Source organism: Lissotriton vulgaris, chromosome 3_1, assembly GCF_964263255.1.
Source record: "Lissotriton vulgaris chromosome 3_1, aLisVul1.2, whole genome shotgun sequence".
Lineage (NCBI taxonomy): Eukaryota > Metazoa > Chordata > Amphibia > Caudata > Salamandridae > Lissotriton > Lissotriton vulgaris.
In genome coordinates, this window is record NC_141689.1 from 1,726,713,588 (window position 1) to 1,726,730,191 (window position 16,604).

A 16,604-nucleotide genomic window follows, 5' to 3' on the forward strand; every position below is an offset into this window, starting at 1 on the left:
GCACCAACTGATTTAGATTCCCACCTGCATTGATTTTATTTAAACTGCCTATTGTGAGTTATGCCAATCTGCTAAAAGCGTCGCATGTAGAGCCTTGTGATGTCACTCTTTAGCTCGATTGAGATGTCAACTCCTATCCATATCAGGCTGTTTACAGTACACAATCCGACATGCTGTCATTGTAATTTGTTCTCTTTTTACAAGTGATTCGATGTAAAGGTTTCATCGATACCTAGCTTGTTTTTTCTTACAACACTGTGGTGTTTGTCTTCATTTATTGTAATTTCCTTTGGGTCCCCTTTAGCACATCAAGTGTTTCCTTCACGAATGCCACATTATGTGCTTTTAAATACAGGAGTATATTTGTCAAACATTGACATTGATGTTTCTTATATTTGTACTAGTTCCTGTAGGGTCATTTTTCCATATCCTATCAAACCAAAGTGGCCTCGCAGATTGGTATCACGTTGATGTCAAGTCTACCGCTCTACTTTATTATCATTTTTATTGTCTATGGACGTCTCATTCTTTCATTGAGGATGGACATTTCGAATTAAGAATTGGCATAAGTGATCAGGCAGCCTATTTCTTGACTGGGCTGATAAACTGTCGATGTATGTCTAAATATTATCTGTTTCGAACCCCTTCTTTGTATATTTAAAATATATTGGTGATCTGTATTTCAATCATTTTATTCACCAGTTGTTTATTTCAAATGTTCCGATTATGATTTATGTTAAAATGTTTACATGAATAACCTAGTTTGATTCTTTTTGCCACTAATTGGACATATAATTAATTTTGAAACGTTTAAAAAAACAATTTTTTACAATTCCTTTGTTAGTCATTTACATTACTATATCCGAGACCAAGCTCACAAGGTGTTACTGGGTTGCCTTTTTCCTTATCACAGAAGAGAAGGTACCCCCTACTATAGTAATTTTAAGAGTGCGATAAGGATGGAGCAAAGCACTAAACCTATACACAAATTCCCACAGACCTGTTTCTCTTCAAAGGCAACTCAAAATGCTCTGTGGGATGGCTGAAACAATTTAATTTAAGACTAGATATGCATGTTGCTGTACAATATTTTTTTAATTTCTGTTATTTTTGTAACCATTCCTTACAAATTGGTGCAAATGGGTGCATAATGCTATACATTACCATTTACAGATCTGCAGTGTGATTGTTGTTGCTGCAGATCTGTAAAAATGATAATGTATACCATTTGGCACCATTTTGTGTGAAGAATGGTTAAAAAAATGAACAAAAAGTAAAATAATATGCTACGGCAACACGCATATCTTTTCAGCCCATAGAACACTGTGTACTGCCTTTGAAGAGATACAGGTTGGCTGGGAATTGTGTTTTCTGCCCTTTTTCTTTCATCTAACTTTTAGGAAAGTTGGAACTTACTTGTCCCAACCAACTGTGGCTTTCTACCAGCACCCTGGTTGACATCACTGTGAATTGCTCTGCTATTGGGGTTTCTGTATTGCTTCCAGATGTTGAAAGAAAAGAAAATGAGGTGTGGGGAAGAGGGATTTCCATACAGGATTGCTTGGGGAAGCTGTCCCCTGCCCTTATTACATTTCAAGTGGCCCTACCTGCAGCACACACAATGAAACCTGACACCAGGCCTGTCCTGCCTGTTGGCATCCCAGACAGTTTGGATTCAGGACCAGGGGAAGAATAAGAACTGACCAGAACCAGTTCTAGGGGTAGGTCAGGAAATTAACCCACATAAAGGCTAGCATCAGGTATAAAAAGTGGACTTTCAGAACCATTCATCAGAACACTCCTGGACTTGTGGAATATTGAAAAGAAGGACCGCCCTGCTTTTGGAAGGACTGCCTTGCTATCTGAAAAAAGAACGATTGGACCTGCTTGTCTTGATCCCATGCTACATAGAGGGACTCAAATGGTCAGCTGGCTAGCTGCCTGCATGAGCTGCAGGGAAATAAGCTTCCACAAACCTCTCTGTAACTGTCCAGCAGACCAGCCCACCATCCAGATGTGTCTGCCTGAGGTCTGCTGCTTTCTTCTGCTGGAGTGAGTCCTAATCTCCAAGAAGTGACCCCCCAGGTCCTAAACCCTTACCTGCATTAGAGAGCACTCTTCCCTACCTAACTTAATGTTGAATTAGATCCAGCGTGAAGCGCTGCAAAGATGTGCATCTCAGAACTGAAGGCTTCACAGGAACCAATGCCCAGCAAAGCGAAGACCCGCACAGCTTTACTGCACAGCTGAAGGAATCCTCAGAACCCACGCCAAGTGACTCAAAGCCCTGCAAAGCCTCACTACACTTCTGAAGGCTTCACTAAAATGGACTCTGAGTCATGTGAAGCCCTGCAAAGCTTCACCGCACAGCTGAAAGCTTCATCTAAACCAACGCAGAGCTGTGCACAGCCTAGCAAAGCAATGCCTTACAGACCTAGCAACTTCCAGCCATCCAAACTTGGGGGCATATTAACAAGAACGGCGTTAAAAATGATCGCTAGTTCAGCAGCAGAAAGCTGCTGTTAAAGCGGCGATAATGGGCCTGATCATATGCCCTTGAGAATTCCGATAGAAGTCCATGTTCTGGTGTGAACCTTGGTTTCTATTGGAACTCTCCAGGGCATATTATCAAACCCATTATCGCCGCTTTAGCAGCAGTTTTCTGCCGCTAAACCGGCGATAACTTTAACGCTGTTCTTGATAAAATGCCCCTTGGTCCTGTACTCAGCCCGCACTCCATCACAGCAGCCCAGAACTTCTGACTTAGTTCCAGTCCAGCGCAACTAGATTATTAAATCCAATACTTTGTCAATCATTTGGATTTCTAAAGGTCTGCACCCCCACTAGCCTTTATTTTCTTTTAAAAATAAAGACGGTATTGTTCGGTATTCAATGATGAGTTGTATGAAAGCAACCCAGAATAATTCTAACATCTAGCAGTAGGAAGAGCTGAAACAATAACCACAGGGAAGACTATGTACGAATAGCTTGGGTGAATTATTTTTTGAAAACTCAACTGATGGAGTTACAAAGCAGCTGCTGCAGCGGCCCTAACGCAGGACCAGCCGTGTCTATGAACTTTGAACATTTCCTTTTCCAAAAGATTTAGGGGCATATTACCAACAACTAGCGATAATTTTTGTCTCTAACTTGTTTAGAGACAAAAATCATCGCCGCAAATCGGCGATTTTTATCGCAGATAAACCTTGCTATTAGCAAGGTTTATCGCAAATGCGATAAAAAACGGCCGCAATGCATGAATATGGCTGAAAAGTAAGCGATATTCATGCATTATCGAGCAAATGCTCCTAGCCATGTTATCCACCTCCCATTGGATAACATGGCTAAGAACTGCTCAGGGCAGGTGTTAGCTTTTGGAGATATTCGCGCTTAGCGCGAATATCTCCAAAAGTTGGTAATAGGAGATAGCGAAGTTAGGGACTGTTTCCAGTCGCTAACATCTTGGCACGCCCACTTTGCATGTCATTAGTGATAAATATCACTGACATGCAAAGCGGGGCCCAAGATGGTCGCTATCTCCTATTAGCTGTCACTAACTGGTGTTAGCGACAGCTTGGTAATAGGAAGATAATCTTATCTCCGCTTTCTTGGCTTTTAAAGCCAAAAAAGCGGAGATAAACCCCCTTGATAATATGCCCCTTAAATCTTAATAAATAAATAACGAGTAAACGCACGTTGAGTACAAATTATTTCACATTTGCAATGCTCTTCTAAAAGTAAGGCTTAAGGGTTGCACAGAAAAATAGCAACTGAAAAAATATACTGATCGCGAACGATATCGTTTTCCGCTCCAATTTGAAACCAATACGTTTGCAATCGCAGTGGTCAAATCTGTGGCGTGCTGCACAGAAATCAATGCGCCTCGATGACAAGATGGGGTTATCATTCATCACCATTGACGACAGAAATAAAAGAAATCCTTATAGGCGAAGACTGCGTGTAATAAATCAATAAAAAAAAACATAAATTGTTCTGGGACCATTATAAATCTTATGAACCTATTGCGGCCAACTCATTTTCACTTCTAACCCTGGTACAGAAGCGCAGTCATGTTTAATTTGCTACTGAGCTATGTCTTTTTAACGTTACTTTATGAAATTAACTTAAGCAGCGAGCGCTGTGTTTAAATTATCCAGAAGGGTGTTTGAACAGAGCTAGAAAAAAATCTGAACTGTTTGTCTTTTAGACGTGAAAACATATCTACTCTTCAAGGTCTGCTCAGCGCCAGATGATTAAGAGCTTGTCTCACGCCCTCTGCAGCAATATTAGAAAAAGTGCAGTGTACTTGCAAGAGTTATAGCCAAATATATGATCTGTGAAGGGTGATAATTGGATTTCTTTTCAGTCTTGAGAGAGGTTTGAGTACTCCATAAGTGCCTCGTGCAGCCAAACCTTGGGTGACATCTTTATCCCAGCACTGTCGATGCCTCCGGGGGCAAACATCTGTTGGAAGCCCCCTTTGGGCTTCACACCTTCAGTATCCAATGAGTATTTGAAAACATAAGAACACGCACAAGGTTAATTAAAGTCCCAAAATAAGCATTGATTTGTACAAAAAATAAATCCTTTTAGTTTTTGCTCTCCGTACATTTCGATTTAGAGTGCTTAAAAGACACATGTGGGCAGATTAATCAAAGAGTGGTGTCGCCCTTGTGCATGTGCGGCGCAGCTACTAAGTCAGATTTATCAAGCAACACAAGGCGACCTTGCTTGCCATGCATGGCTTGATACATCTGGAGTAAAGCAATACAGGAGACATTGCTGCGTTGTGTTACTCAGCCCCAGAGAGACATTCTATGGGTGGAGAGTGGGCGTTCCTATGCATCCACTCAAGGATTTTGGCACATTCCCACAGTTGCCATTAACAGGTTGACTTGGGAATGTGACAAAATGCTACGCCTCCCCAAGTGAGGTGTAACAAAGAGAAATATCTTTATTATTCCTTGTTTTTTTCATCTTTCTACGTGTGCTGCATTCTGTAGCACACATAGGGATAGGAAAATGCCTCAGAGGATTGTTTTTGTGCAGGAAGGTGCCTCCTGCTGCATAAACACAATCCTGTCTGCAACGCAGACGTAGTGCAAGGGTGCCATGCATTGGCAGCAGTCAGCACATTGTATGCCAGCATAAGGAAAGGGCAGGAATGCGCTGTATTAAATATGGTGCATTCCTGCCCTTTCATGCAGCGCAACAAAGTAGCTTGCTGCGCTGCATGAAATATTGGAAAATTTGCCCCATGGTGTAGAGGTGTACTCTCTCAGACCCTACCATACTGCAGAACTACACCCCCCAGCAGACTCCACTGCTAGGAAGGGGGCCCTGATTGGCTCCTGCTTGGCCTGCCCCTCCAGCCTATTTGCGGAACTCCTACTCTTGCTTCGTAGGACGAAGGCCTGACGTGCCAGGGTGATGCCCGGGACAAGGGCAGGCCTATCTGCACTTTTTAGAGCCCAGAGGAGGCCAGGCTGGACCACCCATCTTCTGACTGATCCTGAGCTTAAAGTACGGTTCCCCCAGCACCTGTCCCTGCCCTTGCCCCTGTGCTGCCCACTGTACCTGCACTTCCTGCTCTCCCTGTGCCTGCTGTTCATGCCTGTGTGCTGCCTGCAGTCCCTGCACAGTCTACTGTCCCTGCACTGCCTGTGGAACCTCCTACCAGGACAAGCAATGGAGGCCACACACAACTGTGCAGCGGATGTGTGCAACAGGCGCATTGGCAATGCAACACAAGTTAGATAACGCCCAGTACCAGGACCCCTGGCCCTCCCACCACCCAATGGTACACTGCAAAGGAACTCCTGGACTCTGGATGCTGAAATAGGAGATGCATCTCCTCCTCCTCAGGACCTACCAAAGAACCCTTCACCTGCTGACACTGACACTTCTCCTGCGATACAACCTACGAAAGATCACCACCACCCCTGTAAACAAGACCAAGAACACCTTGCCACTGCTTCATTGAATCCTGCTCAACTCCTGCTCACTCTGCAAGCATGTTATGTAAATCTGGGACACCATCATCAGCCTCTCCACAGATTTTGCCTTCATCACTAAAATGTGGCTCAACCCCTCTTCAAACCCCGATATCACCAACAATACTCCTGAAGACTACAGGATGATACATCATGACTGTGCTAGGGAAAAAGGTGGAGGTATCCCCATCACCTTCAAGGAAACCATCAGATGCACCATCACTAGCACCAACCCCACTCCTCTCACGGAACAGCTCAAATTCCTAATTCAAACTGATGCGATGACCACAATAAGAAACACCCTCACCCCAGACCCCCGGGACCATGAGCAACATTTTGGGGAGCCATCCCCAACCTCATTGCCCCCCTAGCAATGGACTCTTACCACTACATCCTACTCAGTGATCTCAACTTCCACATGGATGACCCCAAAAACATCAACTCCATTGCACTCCTGAAGAACCTGTACATTGGCCTCACCCAACTAGTCACAAAACCCATGCACTAAGTCAGACACACACTTGACCCTATTTTGTATGAAGTAGTGTGGCTCACTGGTTAGAGGCGGCAGACCCGAGAGCAGAGGACGGCCCGGGACCAGGGTTCGATTCCCGGCGCGGCAGGTTTCTGGACCAGGGTCAGCGGACTCGATATATCTCTCGCCTTGGTGCCCACTCTGATCAGCGATCACACTCGGCAACTCTGGGCATTAGCTTGCCTCATCTTCACTAACGGCCCCACCAGACCGCCGGGGATGCCTGGTCTCACCCTGGAGATACCCATTAAGGGACCATCTCTCAGGGAAGCCAGGAAGGGTTTCGCAGAGGTCGAAGCGCCTTGGGACCCTACGGGTAAGTAGTGCGCTATATAAATGCCAATACATTTACATTTACATTTACATTTTCACCCCCAGTGACAGAATAAATTCAGCCTACCACAGAACCTCTAGACTGACCACACCGCTGTACACTTTACCATCAACGACGCCCAGCACACCATCACCAGGAATCAGATCTCCTCCCATCACACCTGGAGCAAGGTGACCAAAACTCAGTGGGCACAGTCCTCACCAGCTCCCAACCCGAGGTATCAACAGACATCAACCAGGCCACCCAGAACTTTGCTGTCTGGATCTCCGACAGCGTCAACAGAGTCGCTCCACTGAAACCTACAAAATCCAACAAGAGCCCCAAACATGCAAGCTGGTACACCCCAGAACTTAGGACCGCCAATAGCAACTGCCAGCAACTGGAAAAATTATGGGGCGCCAGCAAGAACGCTGCCAGCAGAGCAGATCACAAAACAGCCCTCAGCAATTATCCCCAGCACATCAAAGAAGCCAAGAAAGAAGCACCTACCACGCACATCACCCTCGTGGCCATCCACACAAAGGAACCCTTTAAAATAGTCAAAGAATTTTCCAACCTGACAGCCATGGAGAACACCATACACCCCTTCCAAGAATTCTGTGACTCCCTCACAGGCTACTTACATAGCAAGATCACTAACATCTACAACAAGTTCAAAATCCAATCCGCCACCCTCATTCCCAATAACCTCAACCAACCAATGAATACCAGCCAAACCATCACCACCTGGTCCCTGCTTAACACCCTCACTACCTCAGCCTTCATGTCTTCCAACCACTCTCTGCCCACCGAGCCCTGACCCCACCACCTCTACAAGCTACACCAGAATCCACAACACTCACATTTCCACAGCAACCATCCTGGACAGGGGGAAACACAGATGTCCGATCCCTCCTAAAGAAAGTCTCCGCTGACCCCAATGATTATTGTCCGTACTCCCTGCTGCCCTATCCAGCCGAAGTTCTTGAGAAAGCCATCAACCAGCAGCTCACTGAATTCCTGGAACAAAACCACCTACTAGATGCCTCTAAATCAGGATTCCGTGCTGACCACAGCACTAATACCACACTGATTGCCACTTACAACATCAACATCAGAACACACCTCAACCAGGGATAAACTGTAGTGCTGATCCTCCTCGACCTCTCAGCAGTGTTCGACACAGTCTCCCACAACACCCTCATCAACAGAATCCACAATATAGGCATACAGCAAGATGCCCTCAAGTGGATTGCCTCCTTCCTCACAGGACACAAACAGAACATTTGACTGCCTCCCTTCACCTCCGCACACTCAAAGACATCATATGCAGCGTACCACAAGATCATCCCTCAATCCCAACCTGTTCAACATCTACATGACCGCCCTCGCAGACATGATCAGATCCCACAGACTATGCATTGACCTTAGCCAACTTACCTAGAATGTTCACATTTTCTTTCGGAGGCAAGATGGCGTCCGGCTAACATCAACACTGTGATGCTCAGTTGAGCATCCGCCAGTAATCTGAACAAGAAAGCTGAAAGAACACTTTTGACAAAACTGAAGCTTCATCAAATCTTCAAAATCGTAACCCAAACAAGGAATGCAGTAGAAAAAGCCTTTTCCCTTCTCCCTCTCCTTTCTGCTGTGGTTCGATTGCACGCACCCTCTCTGCCTCGAGGACGTCCGCCGGGCTTTGAACTCCTGGATTCACTCCAGCCTGCGTGAGCAATTGACGGAACGGCGAAATCGCAGGAACACGGTGAAGTGCTGGGGCGCGCTTCCTTCCCAGAGGAGACACTCTCAACCACTACAGCCACGCTGTGGCCACCAAGGAGTTTCTCCAAGAGCCGGTGCACCCGCTGCACAACCCCACTTCACCAGCCAGGAGAGACAAGTAAGGATGGCCAGTAAGGGGGCTCGCGTAGTGAAAAGCAAAAGTGCCACAACATATGCGCAGGGAAGTGCAATTCTGGCAGCCTCACAACAGAAGAAACAGGAAACCCCGGTGATGAAAGGCAGAAGTGGGGGAAAGAAAGGAGAGAAAAAGGAATATGCTGATAAGAGCCCCGAGGAAAATGATGCAGCAAACATTGCCTTTATAAAGAAAATCCCTGCCCTTCTAAACAAAGAAATTGACTGTTGTCAGCCACTAATTACCAGTAGCTTTGGTGCTGTGAGTTCTGTGAGTGGGGTGGGAGCCTCTTCCATGCTGGTAACTGGGTCATCTGGTGAAACAACAAATGTGCCTGTACTGATTGAAGGAGAACTAGTAAATCACTCTGCATCAGTTGTATCTAGCGCTTTACTGTTTCCAGACTCCCCTTTCCCCGCTGCTCAGGATAAAAAAAAAAGCTGGATCGGTACCTTCAGTTAGAAAGCACTCCCTTGGGCAGCATTGACAACAGCAACAGCGCTGTTCCAAGGATAGACCTAATGCTTTAGAGGTGGATTGTTCAAAGGCTGCATTATCACCACAGGCCATTTGTAGCACACACCGAGATTACAAGCAGAGAACGCCTGACAATCAGGACCACTTCTACTCTCTTACAGACAAATCTGAGATGTCAGATGTGAGCATTTCTTTGTCAAGTGGAGAGGAGGAAGGCAAGTGGTATAGTAGCTCTAATTCTGACCTACAGAAACATAAACATCTCCCCAAAAAAGTTTAAAAAAAGAAAAGCAGAGACCGCCATAAGAAGAAATATGACCTATCTGATCAGGAGGACACCACTGGGCTGAAATGGAATAACAATGATACATCACTCACAATCTGTTCTAACACCAGGGGTGCCTCAGGTGGCAACCAGACAATCATCGGCACTGGCCCTGCTCAAAGGGGGTAATTAGGTGATCAACGGAGTGAACCTGCTTTAACAGACATTTTGCAGTCTATCAAAAGCTTTCAGGCTGAAGCTAAAGCTGATAGTCGCAGATCACGCCTGGCAGCTAAGAAATTGCAAGGAGCAGTAAGGAAAGTGGGAAAAACACACATGCAAATTGTAGATTGAATGGCATCAGTGGAAGAAAGAACGGAACAACTAGAGATGGATGTTACCTCACTTAAAACTAAAACTGATGAGCATGAGGGGTGATTAAGGATTTTATGTGGAAGCTGGAGGAACAGGAAAACCGCCAGAAATGTAACAACCTCCGTTCCTAGGGATTCCAGAAGGTGCTGAGAAGGTTGATCCCTGGAAGTTCATGGTCATGCTTCTTAGGGGCTCGTTCCCTGAATTACAATCCTGGGACTGGTACAAGGAAATTCAGAGAGCTCACAGGCTTCCTCTGTCTCCTGGGAAGGCCAACTGAGCAGCTCAACAACATCCTTGAGCTATGCTTTTGTTTTTTGGAAACTTTCTGCTCCGGCAAGCTCTTTATGATCTGGCTAGATCCACAAACAAGTGGTTGTTTGAAGGAATACATTTTTTTACCAGGCCTGATTTTGCACACGCTGCAGTTGAGCACAGGTGGAGACTGAGGCAGCTGTTTGATCCCTTCCAGAAGCTTGGGGCAACACTGTATCTTCAAAACCCTGCCAGACTAAAAATTGTTCATCAAGGGACTACTCGTAGCTTTATTTCTGCAGTACAAGCCAAAAAGTATCTTGATGAAATTCCGGGACATAAGTAACATATATTAATCTGGCTATGGAGACACCCTGGCTCTACATACTGGTGTTTGATGCGGTTTGGGGATGTTGGAAGTAGTGGCCATAGTTTAAGTGTGGGGTCATATGGTGAATTACTTGGTATTGCTTAATGTCAAGATACTAGGCCTGTATTGATGTTTGGTTGTTGGTTCTTTTGGTGTTTTTAAGAAGATCACTTCATAGTGGGGGATCTCAGCGGACTCACAGGTTTCTTACATGACGGATGTCACACCCCTGGCCTGGTGCTGGCCAGGTAACCTCCAATAGTGGGGTGGGGTGGGGGGGGCGGGATAGGGCGGGTAGGGTGGGAAGGGTGAAAGGTCAGACAGGTTGTTATTGCAAGTAAAAGTAAGAGTAACCTGAGTAGTGTAAACTGGTATGCTGAAAATATCATGTTATGGTGTGGCAAAGGGACAATGCAAAAGCCAGAGCAAACATTCGGGGGATTAGAGATAATAGGAAGGGGGTGCTAAGGGTGTTAGCCTAAATATTTGTGGCTTGAACGATGTTAGGAAGAGGCACAATGTCGCGTTAGGACTACAAACCATGAGCGCTAATGTTGTCTGCCTACAGGAAACCCATACAGAGGGTTCACAAACACACCTTTTAAAAACATTGGGATATAAATTGGTTTGTGCAACACCACAAGCGGCTCGGGTACGGGGGTTGCTATATTAGCCAGGGGCCAGGATACACTTTTAGCAGCTTTAAAGCTGATACATTTTGCCGCTGGGCAGTCACAGAGTGCAATGATGGACAGGGGCAAAAGATAACGATTTGCTCTGTATATGGGAGTAACATCGATGACCCCTCAGTATTCAATGAGATCTCTAACGAAATTACGCATTGGCCTCTACCCTTACAGATTTGCGGGGACTTTAATATCAATCTCCCCAGTGACTGGTCAATTAAGGATGACTGGTGGTACAATGGCCGGAAAACTAAAATATTTAAGGCGATAAAACACATGTGCCACACACATGAGCTTATAGATGGATGGCAAATTTCAAATCCGAATGATTCCGGCTACACTTTCTTTTCTAACCCACATCATACACACGCAAGAATAGATTACTTTCTGATGTCTAACTCACTTAAATCTAAGTCTGAAATTGAGAAGCTGCCTAGAATTCTTTCAGACCCTAACCCCTTAATTTGTACTCTAGAAATAGCACTGGGAAACATAACACCTAGATCGTGGACATTTGAGAGATCACTGCTTCTTGATGACAGCTATTGCACACATATGAGAGAGTGGATCCCTAATTTATTAAAGGACAATATCGGGAGTGTCTCAATTGAAGTTATGTGGGACGCCCTAAAGGTTGGGATTCGAGGGGAAACAATGCAATATTCATTAAAAGCTAAAAAAATTGCTAGAGAGTCCATGGTGGAGCTTCAGGAAATTCTTTGTTTGGCCGAAGAAGGGCTGATAAGGGCAACCCATGGGAATCAAGGGTTAGTTGAAATTAATAGAATGCAGAGCCTTGTGGCAATCGCATGGGCCGCAATCACAGATAATTTTACTGCCAAAGCCATGAAACAAGCCGCAGCTCATAAAGAGATGGTGTATGACGTTACTGAGCAAGATAGAGGTGGCCTTGATAGGTAGGCATGGACGTAAAATCAGTTCCTTATTCACGGAATTTGCGGATTTTCTGCAATTTCGCGGTCCACAGAAAAATCAGTGAAATCGCGTTCGGGACGGATTTTCAAAAACTAAAGTACATGAAGCACTTACAGAGTTACAGCAGGTGCCCAAGTTGAAGCTAATTTCTTTGTAACCATTTACAAAGTGATGAACCAGAGGGTGGCAGTGGTGAACCGGAGGGTGTTGTTATGAACCAGAGGGTGGCAGTGATAAACCAGAGGGTGGCAGTGGTGAACCAGAGGGTGGCAGTGATGAACCAGAGGGTGGCAGTGGTGAACCAGAGGGTGACAGTGATGAACCGGAGGGTGGCAGTGATGAACCAGAGGGTGGCAGTGATGAACCAAAGGGTGGCAGTGGTGAACCAGAAGGTGCTGTGATGAACCAGATGGTGGCAGTGATGAACCAGAGGGTGACAGTGATGAACCAGAGGGTGGCAGTGGTGAACCAGAGGGTGCTGTGATGAACCAGAGGGTGGCAGTGATGAACCAGAGGGTGACAGTGATGAACCAGAGGGTGACAGTGGTGAACCAGAGGGTGGCAGTGGTGAACCAGAGGGTGGCAGTGGTGCACCAGAGGGTGGCAGTGATGAACCAGAGGGTGGCAGTGATGAACCAGAGGGATGCGCTGCTAAACTGCCCGGGAGCCAAGTGGGTGTGAGCCCCTGCACTGCTGAGCTGCCCAGAGGTTGTGAGCCCATGCGCTACAGAACTGCCCCGGGCCCAGTGGGTGTGAGCCCCAGTGCTGCTGACCTGCCCCAGAGCCCTCTCAGTGTGAAAATCATTAGTGCTCATTTGCCTGGGAGCCCTCTGGGTGTGAGCACACAATGTGCTAAGTGTCCCCCTGCCCCCAGTACATATATACCCGTACCGCACAGCACCATTATGCTCTTGCATCATGAAGTCTGGTGCCTGGATGCTCCTGATCCGTGTAGGTGGTACCACCGTCTGGTGCAGTCAGAATGTAAAGTCATAACTTGCTACACAGCACCAATAAACATGTGTCCCCCCTGACACCGGTATGCGCATTTACCAGGCGTGGAGCCCCCGCATGCCACTGCACCCTACTGCCCAGCGCCAGCATATGCCTGTACGGGGCATATTAGTATGAGATGGGACATTGTCCAGCAGCAGCAGCTGCATGCGCCTGAACCCACTGAGCAGGATCAGAATGGCTTTGTACCAACACGCACAGCAGAGCTATTTTGGACATCTGAAGGATTCTGGGGTCCTCTGCCAAACGTATTTTTGCATCCATGAGTTTCCCGAGCGCCATCCCAGTGTAGCTCCTGTGACCAGGAGGCTGCTTTCTCCTCATCTGCTGCTCTGCTCGGTCTCTGGCCCTTTATAAACAAGATGCATGTGAACTCGCATAGAAACCCCGCCCGTTTGGCCCCATCCACCACACACTAGCGGTATGAAACGTCTTCCCACCCGTCCCCACTATAATGGCCAGCTCAGCGCCTTTTGGTGCACTGGCAAAGTCACAGGTACACGTGGTCACATATTTGTACAAATGGCACAAAAATCAGCGAGTTCGCGGGAAAATTCGCGAACTCGCAGACTTTTTTTGCAATTTCGCACAAATTCGCGAATTCGCAAATTTCGCCCGTACTTATTGGTAGGTTCAACGAGGAAGATCAGTCTACCCTAGAAGAAATCCCTAACATAGAAGAAATTTTAACTATAATCAAAAATTTATCGAAATGGAAAGCAACCGCATTAGATAATATACCATCTGAATTCTATTTAGTTTTTTTTAAATCAGATTAAAGGCACTTTACTTGACTTATTTGTTTGCATTTTCAAAGGGGAGCATCCCCCAAATTCCTGGTACAGGGCAAAGATAGTAATTTTCCCTAAAAAAATAAACCTCCAGATCAGCTAGGCTCATACCGCCCCATTACTCTCATCAATGCAGATTCCAAAATATATTCAAAGGTCCTGGTGAATCGAATTGCCCCTATCATTCATAAAGTCATAGCCAAATACCAGGACAGTTTGTGCTAGGTAGATTGACTATCAATCACATCCTAAGAGTGATTTCCTTATTCGACCACACAGAAGTTGCAGGACCGCTATGTCCAGGGTTGGAATTCAAAAGGGGTTAATCCAGGCATGCAAAAACTATATGTTAACCCCAGGGCCATGGTAATGGTAAATGGTAGCCTTATCAAAGAGCTGATCATATCTTGAGGAACCCGGCAGGGATGCCCTTGCTCCCCACTACTCTTTGTGATATATATTCACAGACCAGGGGAAAACACAGGTTGTGCTGAACAAGAAAAGTGAGATGTGCGATCCTCAAGTGGTAGATAAGGCTACATACTTGGGTATCTGCATTACATCTAAACTTGAGAATATGGTAGTACTACATTTGAAGCCAATGTTGGACTCAATGCAGAAAGATCTCCGCAGTTTAAACAATCTACATCTTTCCTTAAATGGTAGGGCTAACGCCCTGAAAATGGTCTTTTTCCCCAACATTCTTTATTTAGTTAGAGCCATATGCTTAGAATTCTCAGATAAGTGTTTTTAATCTATCGAACGTACCTTTTTCAGATTTATCTGGGCATACACGCAACCTCGGTGTGCTTTTAAACTTCTGACTCTTCCAAAGGAAAGAGGAGGTCTAGCTCTCTCAAATCTAAAACCATATTATTGGGCTTCTGTGCTGCTTTATAGTCGGGAACTATTATAGAATACTAGGGTTGAGATGATACCCAGGGGCGGTTCGCCATCCATCTTTCAGCTAATTTTGGGAAGGAAAAACATCGGATATTTCTGGGGACATTTGTATGACAGCTACCATAAAAAATTGAAGTTTAAAACATTCATTAGTGGGTTCAAGGCATGGAATGCAGTAAGAAGAATGCTGGGTATAGGGTGAATATCATTATGTTCCCCCCTAAGGGATAACCCTGATCTGCCGGAGATTATTAGAGACAACTGCATGAATAAATGGGACGCGGAAGGAATAACTCATATGGGGTATCTCTTCTCCCCTGTAGGGATTCAATCCAAACGTCTAAGTGGACAAGCAGGACTTTTTTAATTATCTCCAAATCCGTGATTTTCTATCACAAAGGGTGGGGGGAGGACCTTTATCTGAAAAAATAGCCCTAGTGGAAACATTAATTCACATAAAAAAAGCACCATTGGGGGTATATATTTCCTTGTAAATATGATGTTTCCGGATGATCTGGACAAAACCGTGCAGAAGTGGCAGGGGAAACTCTGTATAAATTTGGATGAATTTAACAATGCCTACTCAATGTCTCAAACCACAAAACTCCAAGCACAGTTCTATAAAACATGCTTTTTCCTATACTACACTCCAGATAAAATTGCCAAATGGGGGAGTGGCAAGGGGACCTGCTGCCCTAGATGTAAGTTATTCAATGGCGATTGTGTACATATCTCCTCTACCTGTGATGGATTAACTTTTTTAAAACAAGGTATTGAAGTATTCATGTCTGCTGTATTAAAAGAGATATAACTCTGTCTAGCGAAGTTATCCAATTAGGGGCCACAGATCCAAGCACTCCCAGAATTGGGCATGAACTCATTTTTATTGCAATGGCAGTGAATTTGTATAATCTTGGCTTGGCTGAATCCTATTACACCGTCTTTCATCAGTGGCTAGGTAGGCTACTAGCAATCTTAAATTTGGAAGCTGCTATTTACAAAAGGAAAGGTAGGAAAAGGAGTAAATGGGGCTGATATCCTGGTCTCCTTTAACTGATTGGTGTCAATCCCAAAGCAATACCTGTGAAGTAGTGTGGCTCACTGGTTAGAGGCGGCAGACCCGAGAGCAGAGGACGGCCCGGGACCAGGGTTCGATTCCCGGCGCGGCAGGTTTCTGGACCAGGGTCAGTGGACTCGATAATTCTCTCGCCTCTGTGCCCACTCTGATCAGCGATCACACTCGGCAACTCTGGGCATTAGCTTGCCTCATCTTCACTAACGGCCCCACCAGACCGCCGGGGATGCCTGGTCTCACCCTGGAGATACCCATTAAGGGACCATCTCTCAGGGAAGCCAGGAAGGGTTTCGCAGCGGTCGAAGCGCGGAGATACTCCCCCGGGAGTGATTCTAGCGCTATATAAACACGCAAATTAAATTAAATTAGTGATCTATGATGAAGAATATTTCACTGTATGGCTTTTTTTTTTAGTATGACTTACTGCTGGGGGTATGTAATGTAAAATGTAAATTGTTTATGAAATGATGAAATGATGAAGTGATGAGAATATACAAGTATGTAAATGTTTTTTCGCTTGTCTGACCTGAAGCGTGGGTGTGGGGTGGGGTTGAGGGATTGGTTAACTGTTGGGGAAAACCAAATAAAGATATATTTTTTAAAAAAGATCCCATGGACTCAAAATAATCTCCTACACAGATGATGCTCAACTGATCCTGTTGCTCACCAAGGACCCCTCCAACACCAAAACCAACTTC